The following is a 23,770-nucleotide window of genomic DNA, read 5'->3' as shown; positions in this document are numbered from 1 at the left end:
CAGCAATAGCACCAGGACTCAAAGAGCAAGTGATGATTAAATAGAGTTAAGATTTTAGTGCCCATGTGGGGTCCTCCCCCACGCCCGCCAGGCACTGCTGTAGTTGTTTCCCATGCTTGATTGCTCTGAATTCTCATACCAGCTCCACGAGGTTTGTAACATTTCTTTTACTCCCCAAACGATGGAGGAAGTGAGGCTCAGGCCTACAGGCAGATAGTTAAGAAATTATAAAACTCACTTATATTCATGGACAGCTCAAATAGAACTGACCTCTAATCTTGTTCTTATTTCACAATGCAGCATTCTCATCCCTATACCTGGCATCAGAGTTGACCTGTATTAACTGAAGTATTAATATTTAGAGGCAGCTGCAAAGCCAAGTTTAACTGGTGACCCCCTACACTAATTTCCCAAACCCTGCCTTTCACTGCTGTTCAGTTTGGACTATGGGCTGACATGGACAGTGATCTAGGCAGTACCTAACAATTAGAAATAGATATCCTCTAGTCTGGATGCCCTGAAAAGATGGTAAGGAGAGGCCCCAAGACATTCTGGCAGCAGGCATCAGAAGGGAAAGACAAGAGTTCAGGTCAAAATTGACGCTTTACACAGCTTGAAAATAACTGAACTAATAGATTCTAACTTAATAACAGCATCAGGGAATTCACCAAAGTAATGAAAGAGTGAGCAAACTGAGAGAGAGCTATTAGAGGAATATAACCAGCAAGCAGATGCTCTGGCTAAAGAGTTTACAAAGCCAAGAGATGAAATGAGGGCAATGAAAATAGTAACACTGCATTACTTACTAACCAGGTCAGACCCTGTACTAAACAAGTACTTAAAACAACTCTAGTAGGTGGGCATTATTATTTAGCTTCAGTAATTATTTATCTTCAGATAAGGAAACTGAGGCTATGGGAGGATAAATTCATTACCTAGTCATCAAGTGGAAGAGATGCCACTCAAAGCTGGTTCTAACTGCCTTCAGGGACAAGTTCATAACTTCTAATGTCAGGACAGAAAGAAAGGAAGGGAGGGACAGAAGGAGGAAGACAATATGGGTGAGGGCCTGCTAAAAACTGCAATCGCATATCTTACCAGCTGATCTGATGATAAGAAACTCTTTCCAATGGTGAACTTCCCTCTCCTAGGATGTTGGAACTGATTCTGGAAAGATGAATGCATGATTTTGCAACCTCAATTTTCCCTCCATAAGCATAGGTGATGGTGATCTGACTGCAGTGTGACTATAGTGTACCTCATTAATGCAACATAAAGCGAATTCTCCAAGACTTAAAGTAGTTTTACTTTAATAAATAGAAGCCAACAAGGAAACACCCTTGAGCAATAAAGGTCTTAAAAGAAGAAAACAGTAAGCATCTATAATCTTAATGTGGATTTGCTGTAATGGCACCCCCACAAAAAACCAACTCCGAGATTTTAGATCATTTCAGAATTTAGATCATTTTCAGTAGGAACTTCTACTGTTTTTGTTGTTGCTGTTGTTTAATACTGAGGATCTAACCCAGGGGTGCTTTACCACTGAGTTACATCCCCAGTACTTTTTATTTTTTATTTTGAGACAGGGTCTTACTAAGTTGGTAAGGGTTGCAATAGTTGCTGAGGCTGGCTTCAAATGTGTGATCTTCCTGTCTCAGCCTACAGAGGTGCTGGAATTTACAGGCAAGCACCACCATGCCTGGCTTCCTACTGTTCTTAACAAATACTTGAGTTGAATTCTTCTAATTTTATATATGAAAAATTCCTTGTAGAAACACAGAAACTTTGAATTTCTGAAAGAGGTTCATTATAAGAATTTATTTAGATCTCAAGTACTATAAGAAATTGATTCCTTGCTTGAAGTGTCACACAGAATACACTTCACATTATGCAAGTGGATTCCGATCTATACTGCATTACATAGCTAAAAATCAGGTGGGTGTGTGATATGATACTTATATCTGACCATATTTTAAAACAAATAAGCAAACATTTTCTGATAGCACCAACAGTCTAAACTACCAACACCAGACCCCCTAGGCTAAAGAAAAAGAAGATTCAATTAACTGGTGATGTCCAGAAGACTTGGAAGTTAATTAACTTGGAAAAAAAGACATAATGCAGAAATTGAAAGACAAAAGAGGGGGTTCTAGAATTAATTGTTCTCTTGGTTTCAGCTCTCACCCCTATATTTTAGGAAGCTATAGCTTGTGATAGGGTTATAATCAAACTCTTGATATCATACATGTATTTTTTAACCTATGTCACACACAGTAAAAGTCAAAGTTTCAAACTGCATACAAAGAAAAGGGAGAAAATTTGAAGGTTATGCATAAAGAAAATGTGACAGAATATAAGAAATTCTTTTCTTCCAAAGGGCCAGACTGGGCACAGTGGCACATGGCTGTAATCCCAGTGACTCAGGAGGCTGGGGCCCTAAGCAACTTAGTGAGACTCTGTCTCAAAAAAAAAAAAAAAAAAAAAAAAAAAAAAAAACAGGCTGGGGAATGTGGCTCAGTGGTTAAGTGCTCCTGGGTTTAATCGTTGTTACTTAAAAAAAAAAAAAATAAGAAAAATGTTCAGAATCACTGTGTAAACAAGTGTGCTTTATTCCCTAATCTCTCTCAAGGAGAAATTAAGAGAAACAGGCAGATAGAGGAAGATCCTTTTCTTAAATTAAAAAAATTATGCAGGAAAATTGAATCAAGATGCTGATTAGGAAAATACAGCTTTCTCTGTATCTCCACGAAATGAGTCCAGATTTATAAAATTACAATTATGAAATAAAATTCTTCAAAAAAATTAAAATTATTTTAAAAATGGAGAAAGAAGAGAGCAAACACTATCAAAAAAAAAAAAGGACAAGAGAAAACTGTCTTTGAGGGATGAGCAATTTCAGGCCTTTTTCAATGGCAGAGTAAAACAATTATTAAAAAATTAGGAGAGGACAACCATATCAGGGTAGTTAATCTTACAACTCTGTTACGCTGATTCAATCGAGTTTTCTTATAATGACCAGCACAGTGCTAGTATCTGCTCCTATGATAAACCCCAAGTAATCCTTTTGAATAAAACAATAGTATGACTAGATTAAATGTTCAAGTTCTGCTGAGACTGGAGCAAGTAATACAGGTAAGAAAGTGTCGGATTCCAGTCTTTAGGTGAGCCCAGGATATCCAGTGCCCTGTGTGAACTGGAGTTCTAACACAGACTGACAGACTTCAGGACAGAAAAGCCTTGATTCCCAGGAAATCAAAACACTCGCTGGTTTCTGGTCACCTGGCCTGTCCCTCACCAATCAGAACCACAACTCCCTGAGAAGTCCTAGAGAGTCCCAAAACATACATCAAACAGAAGTCTGCTAAGGAGGCCAAGGCAGGAGAACTGTGAGTTCAAAGTCAGCCCTAAGCAACTTAGCAAAACCCTGACTAAAAATAAAAAATATAGACTAGGGATGTGGCTCAGTGGTTGAGTGACTCTGGGTTCAATCCCCAGTATGAAACAAACAAAACAACAACAACAACCAAAAATAAACAACAACATCTCAATGCATACATTGATTATACAAATGTTTTATTGAATACCTACTTACTGCATAAGTAGTGGGACCATTTTGAGATGTTAGGAACACAGCAATGAAAATATTACAACCTTACCAAGCATAAGTTCAAATAGAGAACAGAGACAAAGAAACAAAACCAAACCAAAATACTCAACCATAAATACAATAAGCCCTAAGTCCCAGGAGAAAAGCAGGGTAAGAGGGATAGGAAGCAACTAGTGATTAAGAACGAAATTAATCTCACAAAAGATAAAAGAGAAGAAATAATACACATAAAAGTAGGCAATAAAAAACTTCCAGACATCATTACCCTGTGTACATGTATGATTACAGGAAATGGTATGAATCTACATCATGTACAACCACAGAAACAAAATGATGTACCCCATTTGTGTACAATGAATCAAAATGCAGTCTGTAAAAAATTAAAAGATAAATTAAAAAATAATAATAATAATGAAAAAAAAAAAATCTTCCAGAGTGGAACGGTACACCCAGTTGTTGAATGTTCTTCTTCGTTCCCGAAACACACCAATGGCAGTAATACATAAAAAGAGGAATCCTGAAAATCATTAACAGAATCCAAAATAAGGAAATCATCTCCCTGAACATGATACCACACCAGTCAGCTTAAGAACCTCCTGCTTGGCTCCGGATTATGAAGCAGGCAGAGAGGGGAGCACAGCTCTTACAGGAAAGGGGAACACAAAGTGCCCATTCAAGTTAGGAAAGTAGGTCCAGGATCTCCACTTGAGGTCAAAGTGTTGAGGGCAGAAATGAGGCTGATAAAACTGCAGCCTCGTCCTGATTGTGACAATGAGACTGGCTGCCTCTTAAGAATATCAGCACAGCTCAAAAATGGAGAGAGTGGCTAAGGAGGCTCAACATTTGAATACACATCTACCCAATGAATTCCCAAAAGGGAGGAACCCAGAATCAAGTATAAGACATAATGTGGGAACGTGGGATAGAGGAAACTATAAATCTGTTAGTGGGGAATCCAAAGAAACAGAGGGAGAAAACAGCAAAATCTAAGTAATCAAAATGAGTTTTCAACCCAAATTTTAAAACACTTGAAAAAACTAACACCAAAAAGTTTACCATCAAAATCAATAAGTAGAAATGAATTTTATTCAGATTAAATGAATTCTATGGGGGACAATGGCAAATTTTTTTTAAAAAATTTATCGTACTCAAAGAAATAACACAAGATGATGATGAAGATGAAGATGAAGATGATGATAGCAATGGTAATTATTATGGTGTCATAACTGATTAAAACTTACTATTTGCATAGTAATTGAAAACTGTGCACTAATCATTGTTCTAAGCAATGTTTATTTAGGATTTCTTTTGTAAAAATTGAGGAAATCAACTGAATTTAAATCAACTATGAATTATATCCCAACTTCATTGTAGTACAATTTTGTAAATTAAAAACTTTATTAGTATTTATGGTTTATTTAGTATATAAAACAAATACAGGAAAAAATAAGGATAATCATTACATCTTTTCTCCCCCTAAAATTACTGATAAGTTAACATTTTCATGTATTTAGGATGTACAACCTGGTGTTCCAACTTAAGTATACCTTGGGCAATGAATTTTGTTATCAAACTAATTAACATGTCCATCATCTCACAGGTACTGCATGTGTGAGTATGTTGAGACCTATTCTCAGTAAATTTAAGGATACAATATCATATTATTAACTATACACCTCATGCTGTACATTAGATGTCCAGAACATATTCATTCTACATAACACACACCTTGTACCCCTTGACCAATATCTCTCCATTTCCACAAACCTTCAGCTCCTGGAAACATCATTCTACTCTGATTCTCTAAATTTGACTTTCTGTATGCCAAATATAAGTAATATCATGAAATTTTTGAGTTTCTGCAACTTGGTTATTTCATTTAGCAAAATGTCCTCCAAGTTCATCTGTGTTGTCACAATGGCAGTATTTTGTCTTTTTAAAAAGGCTGAATGAATAATATTCCATTGTATATGTTGTAAAAGTTGCTTGAATCAAAATGAAGTGATTTGTTTCAACCTTTTATTATAACAATAAATAAACCTGGGAGATTATGAAAGGATCTTAAGAATAAATGCCTGATAGCAACCATCCAAATAAGCACAAAAAACGAAAAACAAAACAAAACAAAAAAACCGCCAAAACCGCCAGCTTGCACAGAGTCCACCACAATCTTATATAAAAAGTACCTCTACAAGCACACCTTCTCAAACACTTAATGTTCAAACTCAAACTGATTCCATTCTTGTTATTAATCATTGTGACCAAGAATTACCATTTCATTTATTCTAAATGTTTTGTAGTTTCAGGTCTTACATTTAAACATTTGATCCATTTTGAGTTTAATTTTTGTGTGCTGTAAAAGAGCACAATTTTATTTGTGCACGTGGATATCCAGTTTAGCACCATATACTCAAAAGTCCTTTCCCCACTGTGTATTCACTGTGCCCATGTTGAAGATCAGTTGACTGCATATGCCTGGTGTGTTTCTGGGTTCTCTGATCTATGCCATTACTTTATGAGTCTCTTTATGCCAGTACCATATGATTTCCATTATTATAATTTTGTAATCTACTTAAAAATGAGGAAAAGTAATGCCTTAACCTAAAGGTTCTGTCCCATGTTCATGAGTTGGAAGAATTAACATTGTTAAAATTTAATTCTTTACTAATTCCACACTATTCCGTAATATTCAAAACAATCTACATATTCATTGCAATCCTTACCAAAGTTCTGAGGGTGTTCATCACAGAAATACAAAAATCAATCCCATAAAATTCATGGAACCACAAAAAATTGTGAATAACCAAACTACCTTGAAAAAGAACAACAAAGTTGGTGGCATTACTGTGCCTTAAATATAACGCAAACAAATTATCACAATTTATTATTTATAAATACCTGAAGTTGTAAAAACAACTTATCTTCAAAATGGCAACTGGGAGTTTAAAAGTAGTGGACAAGTATATTTTAGATCTCTGTTAAAATCTGAGGGATTTGAGAATATTTAACAAGCACAATTTGGGAATTATCAAGTAAAAATAAATATAGGCCTAGTGAATGAGGTTGATGCTATTATATAAAGTCCCTTTCCAGCAAAATTGGAAACTATATTCTGCTGTTTGGCACTATTATGCTTTCATTGTATTTGGGGGCTTTGTTTCTTGAGGAAAAACAAGTACCTTGATAATTTCCTTCAATGAAGGAATGCATCCAGGCATGGTGGTGCAGATGCCTATAATTTCAATAACCTGGGGGCATGATATAGGAAGATCAAAAGTTCAAGGCCAGTCTCAACAACTAGCAGGACCAGCAGCAACTTAGTAAGACAATATCTCAAAATAGAAAAAGAACCAGACATGGTGATACACACCTGTAATCCCAGCAGCTCTGGAGGCTTAGGTCGGAGGGTCACAAGTTCAAATCCAGTCTCAGGAACGTAGGGAAGCCCTAGCAACTTAGCAAAACCCTGTCTCAAAATAAAAAAGTAAAAAGGCTGGGGATGTGGCTAAACAGATAAGCATCCCTGGGTTTAATCCCCAGTACCACAAAATAAAAAATAAATAAAATAAAAAGGACTGAGTGTGTGGCACAGTGATAGAATATTCCTGGGTTTAATCCCAGTACCAAAAAAGGAGGGAATGGCAGGGAAGATGAGAGGAATTAAACTCTTGCCTAGGATTTCTCAAGGTTCTTCATGCTTTATTGATTCCTGCTACTCAGATTCTAACAATAAGAAGTAGCTTAACAAAGAAAATTTGGGAGTAACTGGTTGTTGCACATTATTATCCAGTTTCACTATAAGGTTAATGAAAGGCCATATGATAAAATGCTTCAGCATATCTAACCTACAAATGTGAGATAGAATTTAAATCCCAGATAACCAATGCTGTTACAATAGATGAGTATTTCTAAAACCTAAAATAGTAATACTTCATGTATTAGGCATTGATGCACATTCTCACAAACTTTTAGTTCATTTTTATAAAGATCTACCACCGTTTTAAAATAATATAAACCTTAATTATTTAAAAAATTCTTATCAAGATGAGCAAGATGGCACTCACCTGTAGTTCCAGAGGCTTAGGAGACTGAGGCAGGAGGATTGCAAGTTCAAAGCCAGACTCAGCAACTTAGTGAGACCCTCAGTAACTCAGTAAGACCCTGTTTCTAAATAAAATATTTTTTAAACAAGGGGGGCTGGAAGTGTGACTCAGTGGTTAAGCAACCCTAGGTTCAATCCTTCTACCAAAAAAAAATCTTACCAAAGTGGAAGAGATCCTATACATTTTAATCTTTATGGAACTTTGATTCAATGATGGTTACCTTGAACTGTAAGAGGATTTAGTTGCTTTTACCTTCTTTTAATTTCTATTAAGCCAAAGAATCCTTACTTAAGCCAACAGGTCATCAGAGAAATGACTACCATCATGTGGCAGCTCTCTAAGGCATGGCACATAATCAGGTCATAGACCCATAATGTACAGAGATCTGTCATAGACAATGACTTCAGGCATTTTCCCAAATGATAAGTCATCAATACAACACATTGAAGTTTGAAGGTTGAACATTTCCAAAAGGGAAACTGATGCTTTTTGAATTAGATGGAGGGAATGAGAAATACAGCTCATTTCTCTATAGTCAATCTTCTTGAATTGTAGTTAAGATATTAATGGTCTCCAAAAATTCTCAACAAACGCTCAGTACTCTGACAGACTAACCCATCAATTTGCACATCACTCATCTTTAAAGAAAGTATCACAAAGCAGACATTTAGTGAAGAGTAGCAAACCAAAGATTAATTTAGTCATTCTTTAACCTTGTGTCCTAAGGACACGACTACTGCCTCTATGATTAAAATAGGACCCATAAACTTTTCTATTGTTTATAAGTAATTAATAGTAAAAGTCTTCTTTCTTTCTCTGCCCAAGACAAGTATTGGGAAATAAACAAAACTAAGTAGGCAATCTACTAACAAAAGACCAAAAAAAAGGGTCTGGATATGTCAACAATTCAAACTGAAATTCACCACTCTTTGCTAGCTTGGTAAATTGGATGCTTTATTTTAATGAGCCATGAAGAAGGACTGATTGATTACAGGGAATGTTGCTTTATGGTTTACTGTTCACAAATCACTGATCTCCTTATTGTATTGTCTATATATAGTAATCTGTTTTCTCCTTCTTGAATTTTTGGGAAAAGAGCAGAGGGGACAGGTGGGGGACAATTTTATATCTTCAAAATTATCCTCACATATCAAAACTGACAGGCTTTTGAAGTTTAAAAGCACCTTTCACAATTCCAATTTGGTAAAAGCAAAAGCAGAGATTTATAGCAAAGAGATGACACATACAAATTCTGACCTTGAGGCCTCGTACCCTACCATTACAAATTACATATTTTAAGATTATTTCTCTGGAAACATCAATAGGACCTATAAGCTAGTTAACAGATACAACATAAGCAAGTCTATACAATTCATTACAAATAAACTCAAACTGGGAAGAAACTTTTCAAGAATAATCTTCACAAGAAGCACAGAAGTCCTTGTTCCTCTCTGAAGTTAACTTTACATTATCATTAGCAAATTGTGAGATGTCTATTAAGTGACAAAAAAACTGTACTAAAAAGTGAACAGAAAAATGTTCTTAAAACAAACAATGTAACCGAATTGCTATTAATATACTTAATATATTCAAGTACTTGTTGAAATTTAGTTTATATAGAAGGCAGCCAGAAAGATGACGAACAAATAAATCTGACAGTCAAGTTTTTAAGGTAAAATATTCAGTTATAATGTATGTGTACATGGAGGAGGAGCAACCATAAAAATATTGAACTAAATATATATTTAATTTCCCATGCTTTTAACAGTTTCCTAGGTCCCTATGTTTTCACTGTCAAGGGATAATGCCCATTCATGCTCACTAAAGACGCATCTATAGTATCACTGATGTTCAGTTCCTTCTAAATTTTATTTGACCTCTAAATGAATTGGTTAGGTTCATTTCACAAGAAAAGCCTATGCTTTACAGTTTAATAACGCTTATTTTCTAATTCAAAAGTGATACAGTATTTGGGAAATATTTTATTAATACAAACACTAAGCAACAATTGAAAGGCAATACATTTCCATATAATCATTGCCTTTATGAAATTAAATGAATTTAATGAAAGCAATTTAATTCCTTTTTCCTTAATTCATTTTCAAACTAAAGGTTCAAAACTTTTTATAGCTTAGTTTTTGAGGTTATAAAAAGGTGTATGATGGTTAGAAAAATGTAGAAAGAAGTAAATATAAATGTGTAACAAGACATACATAACAGCACCTCTCAAACTTGGGTTCTTCCCCTAAAATCTATTTTAGAACCCTAATTAGAGTAACAGGGAAATTTGTAGCCTTAGCAAAAATTTAAAACCTAACATTCTACTAGAAGATTTACATAATTATGAGTCAACTTAAAACAACTCTTCTGAAATCATAAAGAAACATTTGTTGGTATTTGTACAATAAAAGGAAATCAGAAGATTCATTAAAAGAAATAAATTATCATTTCTTGCCTCATTAAACTATTGTTTCTGAATAATCTGATAAACATTTTAAAATGTATTAAAGCAAAGAAATATCACGCTTCAAAGATAAAGTTGTTGCCACCTATAATCCTGGCCTAACTTTGGTTTTCCTGAAGGAGATATTTATGCCTTCATTTTTCTTTTTTTATCAGAATGTTAGAAAAGATAAGCTTCCTATAAAGTCTCAGAAATTAAGTAACAAATTCAAGAGTCTCTTAGCTTCACTTCAAAAACAATAAGTATTGTGAATCACTGAAGTGAAGTTTCTGATTGGCAAATTGTGAACAAATACAGGACAGAAAATAAAATAAAATAAAACTGAATAGGTTCCTGAAAAGTAAGTCTAATTACTTTTCTTTATCCAGAGAGAAAATTTTTTAAAGTTCCTTGAATACTAATTCTATATTTTACACTCAGAAAAATGCACATATATGGGGCATTAACAACTGGAATCAGAATAGTTGGATTTTAATGTTGAATTTGACAAATTAATTGTGTGATCTGTGAACTTAAAAGGCTAACAATATCTACATCAAAGGAAAACTGAAAGGATTACTAAAAGTATTTAACACTATCCTTGGTGTGTGGAAGAACAATTTTAATAAAATAATAATGATTAATTATTCATTTCCTTTATCATTCTTATTATACATATTTAGAGATCAGATCATAATACTTTCCACTTCTACTCATGAAGAATGATACTAAAGAAATGATGCCAAAGTTTGTAATGTATTGTGACTTCCACAATATGTATTGCAAGCTTCTGAAAATATAATGTGAATATAATATGAAACATTATATTAAAACAGGTGAGAAAAAACTTAAGGAACTAATTTTCTTTCCTCATAAAAAAATGCTTGTTAAGGTTTTAGAAAACCTCTATATAGTTTTAAGTGAAGAAAAATTATTCTTCAAAAACCATGTGCATGCATATATTATATCTGCATGTATGCATGAGAAAAAAAAGCAATATTTTGGCAAAACTTGCTTTATTTCCACCATATATATTGGCACCAAGCTACCTCTACCACAAAGAAGACATCAAAATAAAACAATCACAAATGGTTTAAACACCAGAGATCTTGTATCACATTTTTGTCCATAAAGTGTCCCAAACTTCTTGCTTCATTGCATGAATGCAACATACAGGAATAATTTTCCATTAATCTGTATAGATACTACTCTTTGTAGAACATTACTTAAATCCTATTTCATGTATAGAACTATAGAGTAAGTATCAAGTGGAAATCCTATGCTCCTTAATAAACTATTAATTATAGCATTTTGCTTTCATCTAACAATTACCACCAGTCCTTTTTAAGCTTCCCTTCTCCTATATTTAAACTTTCAAATTTCAATTATTCATTCTTTCTTTTTTCATTTATGGAAAATTCCAAACATACAAAAACACAGATTATCATAAAATGTTGTGCTATTCATAGTGTTTTAAAAGACATTTGAGTACTTTTCCTATTTTGCTATAATAAATGAGTTCAAACATTCTTGCACATGCAATGAATTACAAATAAGCAAGAGGTTCTATTAGGTGCTACATAAGAGTTAATAGTTCTACAATATATAGTATGTGAATGTTAAACTTTTTAAGTTAATAATTTTTTTCAAGGGAAGTTCTACAAATTTTGACAACCACAACAATTCACAAAACTCTAATGATTCATATACAAAATATAAATTCATGCTAAGTGAGTAAAAATTAGGATTTGACTGAATTATCAACTTGCAATTTTATTTCTTCCTTTGTTTATCATACCTACATCACCTCTCATAAATACCTAGAAATCTATCATCGGTTTTTTGAGCTGCCTTTTTCTTATTGAATTTGTAGAAATTCACATATTTTGTACATGAATTCTCAGTAAGTTAAATTTTAGAGACAACCTACAGATGTGAAACAACTTGAAGAATGAGAGACATGTACGAATTATACATACGCCAAGGGTTAAAATCCAGAATATATAAAGAACTTCAAAAAGTCAAGAGTAAAACAATTATTAAAAAGCAATAGATATAAACAGACATTTCTCAAAAGAAGATAAATAAATTTCCAACAAGTGTATGAAACAATGCTCCATATCACTAATTATCAGGGAAATGTGAATCAAAACTATAATGAGCTATCACCTCATTCCAGTAAGAATTATTGCAAGAATTATTGCAAGTGCAAGCAAGAATATAGAGAAAATGCAACACCCGCACACTGTTGGTCGAAATATTAATTAGTTGTCATTATGGGAAAACAATATGGGGTTTCCTCAAAAAATTAAAGATAGAGATATCACATATTCCAGTAATCCTCCTACTTGGTATACAGCATGTCAAAAAGACTTCTGCACTCTCATGTTTACTGAAGCACTGCTCACAACTGCTAAGAATGGAAACAACCTAAGTGTCCATCAACTAATATATATATAAAGAAACTGTAGTGCATAGGTGAAATGGAACACTATTCAGTCATAAAAAGTAAATCCTGCCACCTGCAACAACATGGATGGAATTGAAGATTGTTACAAGAAATAAGCCAGGCACAGACAAGTACTACATCTTGCTCGTATGGGAAATATTCTCAAATTGCTTTCATAGAAGTAGAGAAAAGAATGGTGATTACCAAAGTCTGAGAGAGTGCAAAGACTGATAAGTGAAGACTAAGTTACAGTAAGAGATAAGAGTAAAAAGTTCTGGTGCACTATTGAATATTAGAATATATTTCTAATATTGAATATTAGAAAATTATGAGATACACACATACTAGAAATAACTTTTATCTTTTAGTATGTGTCTTTTCTCTTTTTAAAAAATATTTTTGGATGAGAAGTACACTCAGCCCTTTATATCTACAGGTTCCATAATTACAAATTCAACTAATCAGACATTGAAAAAAATTGCATGTGTACTGAACATGTACAGATAGTTTTTCTCTTGTCATTATTCACTAAACAAAATTGTATAAAACTATTACATACATTTACTTTGTATTAGGCACTATGGGTTATTTAGACATGATGACTTCAAGTATATACAAGAGGATATGCATGTTATATGCAAATACTATATCATGTCATTTTATATAAGGAATTTGAGCATTCACAGATTTTTTTGACAGGGGGATTGGGGCAGGGGAGTCCTGGGACCAATACCCATGGATAGTAAGAGACAAGTATATTTAATTTTAAGATATTCTGAAATGCTGATGATAAGGGGTTCTTTTACATTTTGTCCATATGGATGACCATGGGTATGTATGTATGTGTGTGTATATATATATATATATATATATATATATATATATAACTTTGTTTCTGGGATTGCTATTGAATAGTTTATCTCTGAAACAAGGCTATACTAATCTTGATTAACAAATGAACCTGACATTTATTGATATAAGACCTCGAACTGGTTTGTTTCACAATTTTTCTAGGCTACATCTGTTCATTTACACATCCCTAAACATTGTAACATCAGCTTGTCAAATTCTATAAAAAGCATTGGTAATTCTCCTCAAATTAGAATCATTGAATCTAAAGACTAATTTGGAAAGAACTGAATATTTTTATGATATTAAGCATTCCTACTCATCATTTATTTACCTATTATTTAAAGTACTTAAAACATTTTAAAAAGTTTTATAATATGTATACATCTTACACATCTTTTGGTAGAAACACTCCAAAGAATTCTGTCATTTTTTTGCTAAGTAGCAGAAATTTTTTTAAATTTCCCTAGTGTTAGAGTTTTTTGTAAGACTAATTTATATTGAAATTAATCGAATAATTTTATTCTGCATCTACTAATGAGATTGTGTGATTTTTCTCATTAAATCTATTAATATAGTAAATGACATGGATGTTCTACCATTAAACAATCTTTGCAGTTTTGGGAGAAAGCCAATTTGACCACTATACATTATCTTGTTATACAATGTTACATATTTACATTACAGTTGTGAATGAAGTAAATCTAAAACGCTCTTTTTTTTTTTTTTGGCAGTGCTGGGGATTGAACCCAGGGCCTTGTGCTTGCAAACCAAGCACTTTACCAACTGAGCTACATCCCCAGCCCTAAAACGCTCTTTTCTTTTGCTCTTTTTCTGGCTTTGTTACCAAAATTATAATGGTCTCACATTTGAGAATTTGGGAGTCAAGATAGAAAGGCACCACCTCCCCAGGGAAACTTTTAAACACATAACGTAGTTCTATTAATACACTAAATATAGTATACTTTTCTTCACAGATGGATTGTGTATGTGCGTGCATATGTACCATTTGCTTTGTTTTTCAATAATCTTTTCCTTATTTATAGATATATTGACCTTTAAAAGAAATAGAAAGCAATTTAACCACTGAGGTAACTTTAATCCAAATGTAGTTTGGATGTAACTGAACATACACAGCAAACAGTGAAGAAAAACTAATGTTATTTAGGTTAAAAAAAAAAGTCAATTCAGAGAACTTGCTTGACTCCTAGAGATGGAGAAGAACAATTTCCATATCTAAAGGAAAACATTTCTAATTCAGATAATGATCTAGACATGGTGGAATGTGTAGTTTACTCTATGGTGTTTGACTTTGATAAAAAGACAGTGAAAGATTTAGACACATAACAAAAACAGCAATATTATCTATCTTACAGTATGTTAAAGTCACAAAACCTTCATAGTATTTGAAGCATTTGATTGGCATTAAAACAACAAATAATTTAGAACTGTGAGTAAAAAAAAAATAAGTTTTGGGCTGGGGAGATAGCTCAGTTGGTAGAGTGCTTGCCTTGCAAGCATAAGCCCTGGGTTCAATCCCCAGAACCACAGGAAAAAAAAAAAAAAAAAAGTTTTGATACCCCAAAATATGTTTAAGACATTTTTCATACATTTTATAATTATAGAGTTCCAAAAATAGAAAGCTAAGAAAAACTAATCTATATTTTTCAGATTTTCTTGGCTTATGAAAAAGCTGCCAACTTCTACCCACCCTCTATTTTCAACATGGACAGTTGCTCGCTACAAGATATATGTGCTCAAGGGGAAATTACACAGCAACGGAAGTCATGAAGAACTGCCCATCAGTTAAGCATGGAATCCCACAGGTGACCTGAAAGCCCCAATTCAATTAAAATGAAATGGAACTGCATGTTTACTCCAGATTTTCTATGACTTTTTTCTTGACTGCAATCATTGGGGGATCATCTGCAATCCTGCTGTGAAAGAAAATAAACTCAAATACTACCTTGTATAAAAGCTCACCTATTGAAAATATCAAAATACTTTTACATTACTTAATCCAAAATACTTAAGAAACTCCGTTCCTTAAAGGGGGAGGGGGGAGGAAGAGGACTATAAATCTGTTTGAAAATAAAAAGCTAAAAGTTATAAAGGTAATAAGGAACTCTGCTCAGAAATACAATTCTACTTATGGTTGAAAATAAATATCTGACTACTAAATGCCTAATGTTACCCAATACAACATCTTATTCTTGAAAAAAATAAAACATATACTAGATTTTCCAGGGGCCAGATATAACATATATAGCCTAGAAATTACTAATGTATTTTTATCCCTCCATGGAAAGTTTTTAAACATTTATTATATCCTCTCTTTCTTATATTCACCTTACCTAATTCTGGCTTGACTTTTAACAGAATAAATCTCTAACTGATTATCCATGTCTAAATCTGTCTGAGCTCTTTTAGAAAATACATTTTTGCTGGTGTTTAAATTTACCACCATCAGTTAATATAAATTTAACCTTTGGAAAACTTTTCACATGCTTTTCTAAACTCTATTCAGGTAATTAGAACTATTAAATACTATATTACTTTTTCTTAAAATAGTGACAAAAATGTTTCTGGATGATAGTAACTCCTTTATCAAGTCTTAATTTCTTCTAATCCTTATTCTTTTTACTCTGGTCCATATTCCATTCTAATCTTCAGGCTTTATCCCTGCTACCTTCTCTTCACCATAGAAACAAGCTGGCAACAAGTATAAAGAATGCATAAACTCACTAGCCTAGTCTATATCCATGTACTATAGAACAATAAAAAAGAATCTTTATTCTTTACTCTTCTTTCATAAATTGTATTAGCTTTAGCTAGAAGTCATTTGTAATATTTAAGCCTATATAACTAATCTTAGCTCAGTAAACAAACTTCCATGTTTGCTTTCCAGTTGTGAAATCATATTAAGGCACCACATGAGAAGCTCATGAAACCCCACATTCTCATTCCTCTTAGCTGATGAAAGCATACGGGGGGTCATTTAAGTACTAGAAACATTTCTCACAGGTCTTTTGGAAATAATCAGAGAATTACCTATCTGATTACCTTTGCAGGAAATAATGAGGAGTCCCTGCTTGATTTTGAATAACTGAATCAGAAAATAATGGTAAATTTGTTAGAATGCTCTGAAAAGTGGTACTTTATTATAATTTCATCTATATAATTCCTTTCTACATTACAAGAATTATATCAAATACTTTTAAGGGCAGAATTTAGATCAGTGAAGAAAAAACAAAAAAGAAAAGAAAATTGGTGCAGCCACTCTGGAAAAACAGTATGGAGATTCCTCAGAAAACTTGGAATGGACCCACCATTTGGCCCAGTTATCCCACTCCTCAGTTTATACGTAAAGGACTTAAAAATCAGCATGCTACAGTAATGCAGCCACATCAATGTTTAGAGATGCTCAATTCACAATAGCTAGTTGTAGAACCAACCTAGATACCCCCTAATAGATGAATGGATAAAGAAACTGTGGTATATATACACAATGAAATATTATTCAGCCATAAAGAAGAATAAAATTATGGCATTTGCAGGTAAATGGATGGAGATGGAGAACATCATGCTAAGGAAAATAAGCCAATCCCCCCCAAAAAAGGCCAAATGTTTTCTCTGATAAGTGTATGATGATACACAATGGAAGGTGGGTGGGAAAAGAAGAATGGAGGAACTTCAGATTGTGTAGAGGGAAATAAGTGGGGGGAGGGCGGGAGAAGAAAATATAGTGAACTGAGACAGATATCATTACCCTATGTTCATGTATGATTACATGAATGGTGAAAATCTGTATCGTGTACAATGATAGAAATGAAAAGTTGCACCCATTTGTGTACAATGAATCAAAATGCAGTCTATAAAAATTTTTAAAAATTAAAAAGAAGGAATCACACATAAAGTTTTCTTGAACAAATGCAATTATTCTAACACATTTACCAAGACACGACTTCAGCACATTGGATTAAAAACGAGACCCAGGGCAAGGGGTGTGGCTCAGTGGTAGATCACTTGCTTTTCATGTGTGGAGACCTTGGTTCGATCCTCAGCACCACAGAAAAATAAATAAATGAATAAAATAAAGATATTGTGTCCATCCACAAATTTTAAAAAATATTTAAAAATAAACAAGAACCAACTATATGCTATCTCCAAGAGACTCACTTCTTAAGCAAAGATACCACAAAGCAGAAGAGAAAGGATAGGAAAAAACATATCATTTACATGAATCTTTTGAACAAGCATGGGATACTATTCTCATATCAAGCCAGTTAATTGGAAAAGAAAAAGAAGGTCATTTTTCATAATGCTTAAGGGAATTATACATCAACAAACTATATCAAGTGTAAATATTTATGCCCCAAACAATGGAATATCTATATACATAAAACAAACCCTTCTCAATTTCAAGAATCAAACAGACCACAACACAATAATAGTGAGTAATTTTAAACACATCTCTCTCGTCACTAGGTAGGTCTTCCAAACAAAAAATGAATACAGAACCTACAGAACTAAAAAATAAAACTAATAATTTAGACCTAACACACATGTATAGTATAGTTCATCTACAAACAATTGAATACTCTTCCTTCTCAGCAGAACATGGAACATTTCTAAACTAGACCATATTTATGGCAACAAAGCAACTCTAAGCAAATATGAAAAAACATAGATAATGCCTGGTATTCTAGAGTCAAAATGGAATAAAATTAGAAATCAATGATAAGGTAAAAAACAAAAACTATTCTAACACCTGGAGACTAAGTAATTCACTACTGAATGATGAATGCATAGCAGAAGAAATCGGGTGAAATTAAAAAAAAAATAGAGGTAAATGAGAATAGTGATACAACATATCAAAATCTCTGGGAAATGATGAAGGTGATTCTAAGAGGAAAAGTTCAGAGCATTGAGCGCATACATTAAAAGAATAGAAAGATACCCAAATAAATAATCTAACTTTATATCTCAAGGCCCTAGAAAAGGAAGAACAAATCAACATCAAAACTAGTAGAAGACAGTAAATAATTAAAATCAGAGACAAAATCAATGAAATTGAGATAAAAAAACAATTCAAAAAAATCAGTAAAACAAAACTTGATTCATTGAAAGAATAAACAAAATTGATAAACCATTAGCCAAGTTAACAAAAAGAAACAGGGAAACAACTCAAGTTATTAAAATTCATACTGAAAAAGGAAATTCGCCACAGACACTACTCTAATACGGAGGACTATCACCAACTATGTTGAAAATTTATACTCCAATAAGCTAGAAAACCTTGGAGACATTGACAAATTCCTAGAGACATATGAGACATATGACTTACTGAAATTGAACCAGAAGGATATAGAAAATTTAAACAGATCAATTTCAAGCAATAAAATTGAAGATGCCATTAAAAACCTACCAACAAAGAAAAGTGCAGGACCAGATGGATTCTCAGCTGAATTCTAGCAGACCTTCAAAGAACTAACACCAATCCTCCCCAAATTATTCCATAACATAGAAAACGAGGATACCCTTCCAAACTCATCCTATGATGCTAGTATCACCCTGATACCAAAACCAGACAAACACATCAAGGAAAGAGAAGTTCAGACAAATATCCCTAATATACATAGATGCAAAAATTCTTAATAAAATACTGGCAAATCACATACAAAAACATATTAAAAAGATAATGCACAATGATCAAGTGGGGTTCACCCAGGGATGAAAGGTTGGTCCAATATATGGAAATCAATAAATTTAATTCATCACATCAACAGATTTAAAGACAAGAATTACATGATTATCAATAGATGCATAAAAAGCATTTCACAAAATACAGCATCCATTAGTGTTTAAAATACTAGAAAAACTAGGGATAGAAGGAACATACTTCAACATTGTAAAACCTATATATGACAAACCCAAGGCCAACATCATTCTAAATGGAGAAAAACTGAAAGCATTCTGTGTAAAATCAGAGACAAGACAGTCCCTGAAACTTTCAACACTGTCCCTGAAACTTGTCCCAGAGCAATTAAGCAAAAGAGAAAAATTAAAGAGGTATGAATAGGAAAAGAAGGGCTCAAACTATCTGTTTGCTGATGACATAATCCTAAATTTAGAAGAACCAATAAAATTCCGTCAGAAAACTTCTAGAACTCATAAATTCAGCAAAGTAGCAGGATACAAAAAGAACACCCATTAGTAAATTATGTCCCTATGCTACAATGATGAATCTGCCCAAAGAGAAATTAGGAAAACGATCCCATTCACAATAGCCTCAAAAAACATGAGAATCAATCAAACATAAGAAGTAAAGGACCTCTACAACAAAACAAAAAACTAAAGAAATAAATTGAAGAAGACCTCATAAGACAGAAAGACATCCCATATTCTTGGATAGGCAGAATTAATGTTGTCAAATTGGTCATACCACCAAAAGTGCTATACGGATTCAGTGCAATTCCCATAAAAATTCCAATGACATTCTTCATTGAAATAGAAAAGGCAAAAAAAAAAAAGAAATAGAAAAGGCAATCGTGAAATTCATTTGGAAAAAAAAGAGGCCCAGAATAGATACAGTGATCCTTACTGAGAAAGGTAAAGCAGGAGACATCACAGTACGAGACCTTAAATTATACTACAGAGCTATCATAACAAAAAAACAGCATGGTACTAGCACCAAAACAGGCATGAAGACAAATGGAATAGAAGACACAGAGACAAACCCACATAAATACAGTTATCTCATATTAGACAAAGGAGCCAAAAACATACATTGGAGAAAAAACAGCCTCTAAACAACTGGTGCTGGGAAAACTGGGAATCCATATGAAGTGCAGTGAAATTTAACTCCTATCTCTCACCCTGCACAAAACTCAACTCAAAGTCAATGAAAGACCTGGGAAATAGACCAGAAGCCCTGCATCTACTAGGAGAAAGTGTAGGCCCAACACTCTAAAACAAGTCAGCTCAGGAAATGATTTTGTGCTCCTAAAGCACCAAAAGTGAAATCAAGAATCAACAAATGGGGCTGGGATTGTGGCTCAGTGGCAGAAGGCTTACCTAGCACATGTGAGGCACTGAGTTTGATTCTTTACACCACATAACAAAAATAAATAAAGACATCATGTCCATTTACAACTAAAAATATTTTTTAAAAAAGAATCTATAAATGGGATGGCATCAAATTAAAAAACTTCTTCACAGCAAAGGAAATTGTCGATAGTATGAAAAGAAAGCCTACAGAATGGGAGAAAATCTTTGCCACATGCTCCTCAAACAGGGCATTAATTTTTGGGATATAAAAAGAACTAAAACAATGTTAACACCAAAAAAATAAAATAAAATAAAATAAAATAAAATAACCCAACTGATAACTGGGCAAAGGCACTAAACAGATACTTCTCAAAAGAAAAAATATGAGCAGTCAACAAATATATGGAAAAATGTTCAACATCTCTAACAATTAGAGAAATGCAAATTAAAACCACACTGAGATTTCATCTCACTCCAGTCAGAATGGCAATTATCAAGAATACAAATAACAATAAATATGGGTGAGGATGTGGGGGAAAAGGTACACTCATACATTGTTAGTAGGACTGCAAATAGGTGTGACCACCGTTGAAAGTAGTATGGAGATTTCTCAAAAACTAGAAATGGAACCCCAATTTGACCCAGTCATCTCACTCCTTGGTATATATCCTAAGGATTTAAAATCAGCATACTACAGTGATGCAGCCACAGCAATGCTTACAGCAGCACAATTCACATTAGAGATAGGACAAATTATAATTAATATAAATTTATTTGGTTAAGGGTTCTGTAAGGGGCTACATTTGGTAAGGGCCTTCTTGCTGTGTCATAACATGTCAGAAGGAATCACATGGTCACAAAGTACAAGAGGGAAAAGGGGTATCAAAACCCCCCTTTTATAACTAACACACTCATGTAATAATGGCATTAATCTATTAATGAGAGCAGAGTCTTCATGACCTCATCATCTCTTAAAGTTCCCACCTCTCTATACTATCACATTGGCAATGATATTTCAACATGAATTTTAGAAGGGGCAATCAAATCATAGCAGCTATGTTCCATTACAGAAGCAAGAATATTGATATTTGTGATTTATACACACACAAAAATGATTTTATTCCTGAATGAGACATAAAATGTTCTTTAAAATTTTAATTGAAATTTAATTTTTCCTATATGTTCCCCTGCTCCCAGTATTAGGATTGAACCCAGTGGTATTCTACCGCTCAACAGATACTTCTCAAAAGAAAAAACATGAACAGTCAACAAATACATAGAAAAACTCTTATTTTGAGATAAGAGTTCAAAAAGGTATCAACACTGACCTCAAGGTTGTGATTTCCCCTATCTCTGTCTCCTGAGTAAATGAAGTCTATTTCTGATCATTATGAATAAGGTGGCATCCGATAGTCATTTAAAAACTGTTCAATATCATTAGCCATCAGGGAAATGCAAATCAAAACTACAATGAAATTTCATCTCACTCTGGTTAAAATGGCAATCATCCAAAATACAAATGCTGGCAAGGATGTGTGAAAAAGTGTACTCTCACTGCTGGTAGAAATGTAAATTAGTACAGCCACTATGGAAATCAGGATGGAGGTTTCTCAAAAGACTAGGAATGGAACTATCATATGTCCCAGATAGATCACTCCATGGTATTTATCCAAACAAATTAAAGTCAGCACACTATAGAAATATATGCATATATATAGTCACAGCAGCACAATACACAATAGCTAGGTTATGGAACCAGCCCAGGTGTCCAGCAACAGATGAGTATGTAAAGAAGAATGAATTTATGTCATTTGCAGGAAAATGGGTGGAACCAGAGAACATCTTGTTAAGTAAAATGAACCAGCCTCAAAAAAAAAACAAAAGTCAAAGGTTATACATTCTCCCTCATATGTGAAAGCTACAGAGGTAAAAGGGAAATAAGTTATCTAATGAAAATAGAGGTAAGATCAGAAGAAGGGGATAAGAGGGAGGGCAGATGAAAGGATAAATACTGGGGAATTAAAATAATAAAATTATGTTATACACATGTACAAATTTATCACAATGAAATACACTCTTATGTATAATTATTATGTACCAATAAAAATTTTTAAAATCTTAATGAAAAAATAAACAAGTTGTCATTATTCTTTCTGTTTAAAAAAAAAAAAAGTCACCAAATATTTTTAAGGTGTTTTTCGAGGCAAGAATTAGAGTCTATACTTCTTAAGAAAGAGAGAGAAAACAGGAAAGTGTCCAATATTAAGTTTTAAAATCTAAACATTGAACTATTGTGGCGGGCGAAACCCGGGGCCCAGGGTTACGCAATGTGCATCTAAAGACGGCGACTGGCAGAGAGCAAACGGCGTCCTGATTATGCCTGGAGAAAGGCAGAAAGCGTTTACAATTGGCTGTATGATAATCAGTCCTGCCGCCTAGCGCGTGGACAGATATACTTTACATGTATGTTTGAGCAAGTGATCGCTTGACCTTTAACAGGATTGGATGGACATATCTGGTTACAATTGCTTATGCATGAGACTGCTTATATATTGAAGGTGTTATGTGAATAAAGGGGAAGCTGCTTCAAGAACCTCTGAAGTGTATGTGTCTTTCATCCCGCTGGTTGGGCCATAAGAGCGAGAAGCAGCGGCGGAGCCACTTGGAGCAGCCAGGCAAAGAAGCCGCGGTTTTCTGTAAGTGGTGGCCCGTACGGGGATCAGACGAGGATTGGACTGGGAATTGGTGAGCGCTCAGATAAATAACAGTTTCGCTAGTGTAATTAATGAGAAGGTTTCCCTATTTGAGGAAATGGTTGCCTTAAGGTTTTAACGGAAGGGTCCCCTAGAGAGGGAGCGTAACGGAAGATTCTCCTAGAGAGAAAATATATTGAAACGCTGTCCCAAGAGACAGCGAAGGACGTCCCATAATAAATATGTGTAAGTTATTTGTGTTACCTTTCCTTGTTTGGTTTCTGTTTGTTGTTGTTGTTGTGACATTAGTTCGTTTCTGTCTGATTTCCAAAAAACCAAAATTTCAAAAACAGTTAAGAGAAGGGGAAAAGATATTAGAAACTGTAGAAAAAAACAATCAAGTCAAGCTTCTGAAAGAGAAAGTAGATGTTCAGACCTCTGTGCCTCTGCCAGAGCAGTATTAACTCCAGAGATGGGAGTACAACCAATGCCAACTTCGGTTGCAGCCCACTACATAAAGGAACAGTGGGACTAGTTCTGGGGAAGAGTTCTTCTGCTTTAAAAGGATTCAATATT

The 23,770-nt window shown here is 33.7% G+C and overlaps 1 protein-coding gene across 13 annotated transcripts in view; it reads right to left on the bottom strand.

The window, feature by feature from the left end:
* Window positions 1–23,770, bottom strand: part of CEP128 (centrosomal protein 128) — a 418,511-nt gene that overhangs the window by 161,755 nt on the left and 232,986 nt on the right. The gene's annotated exons all lie outside the window — the stretch shown is intronic.

The sequence above is a fragment of the Sciurus vulgaris genome, assembly GCF_902686455.1.
Source record: "Sciurus vulgaris genome assembly, chromosome: 2".
Taxonomy (NCBI): Eukaryota; Metazoa; Chordata; class Mammalia; order Rodentia; family Sciuridae; genus Sciurus; species Sciurus vulgaris.
The sequence above is the reverse complement of the archived record's forward strand: the minus strand, read 5'-3'. Positions and strand labels throughout refer to the sequence as shown.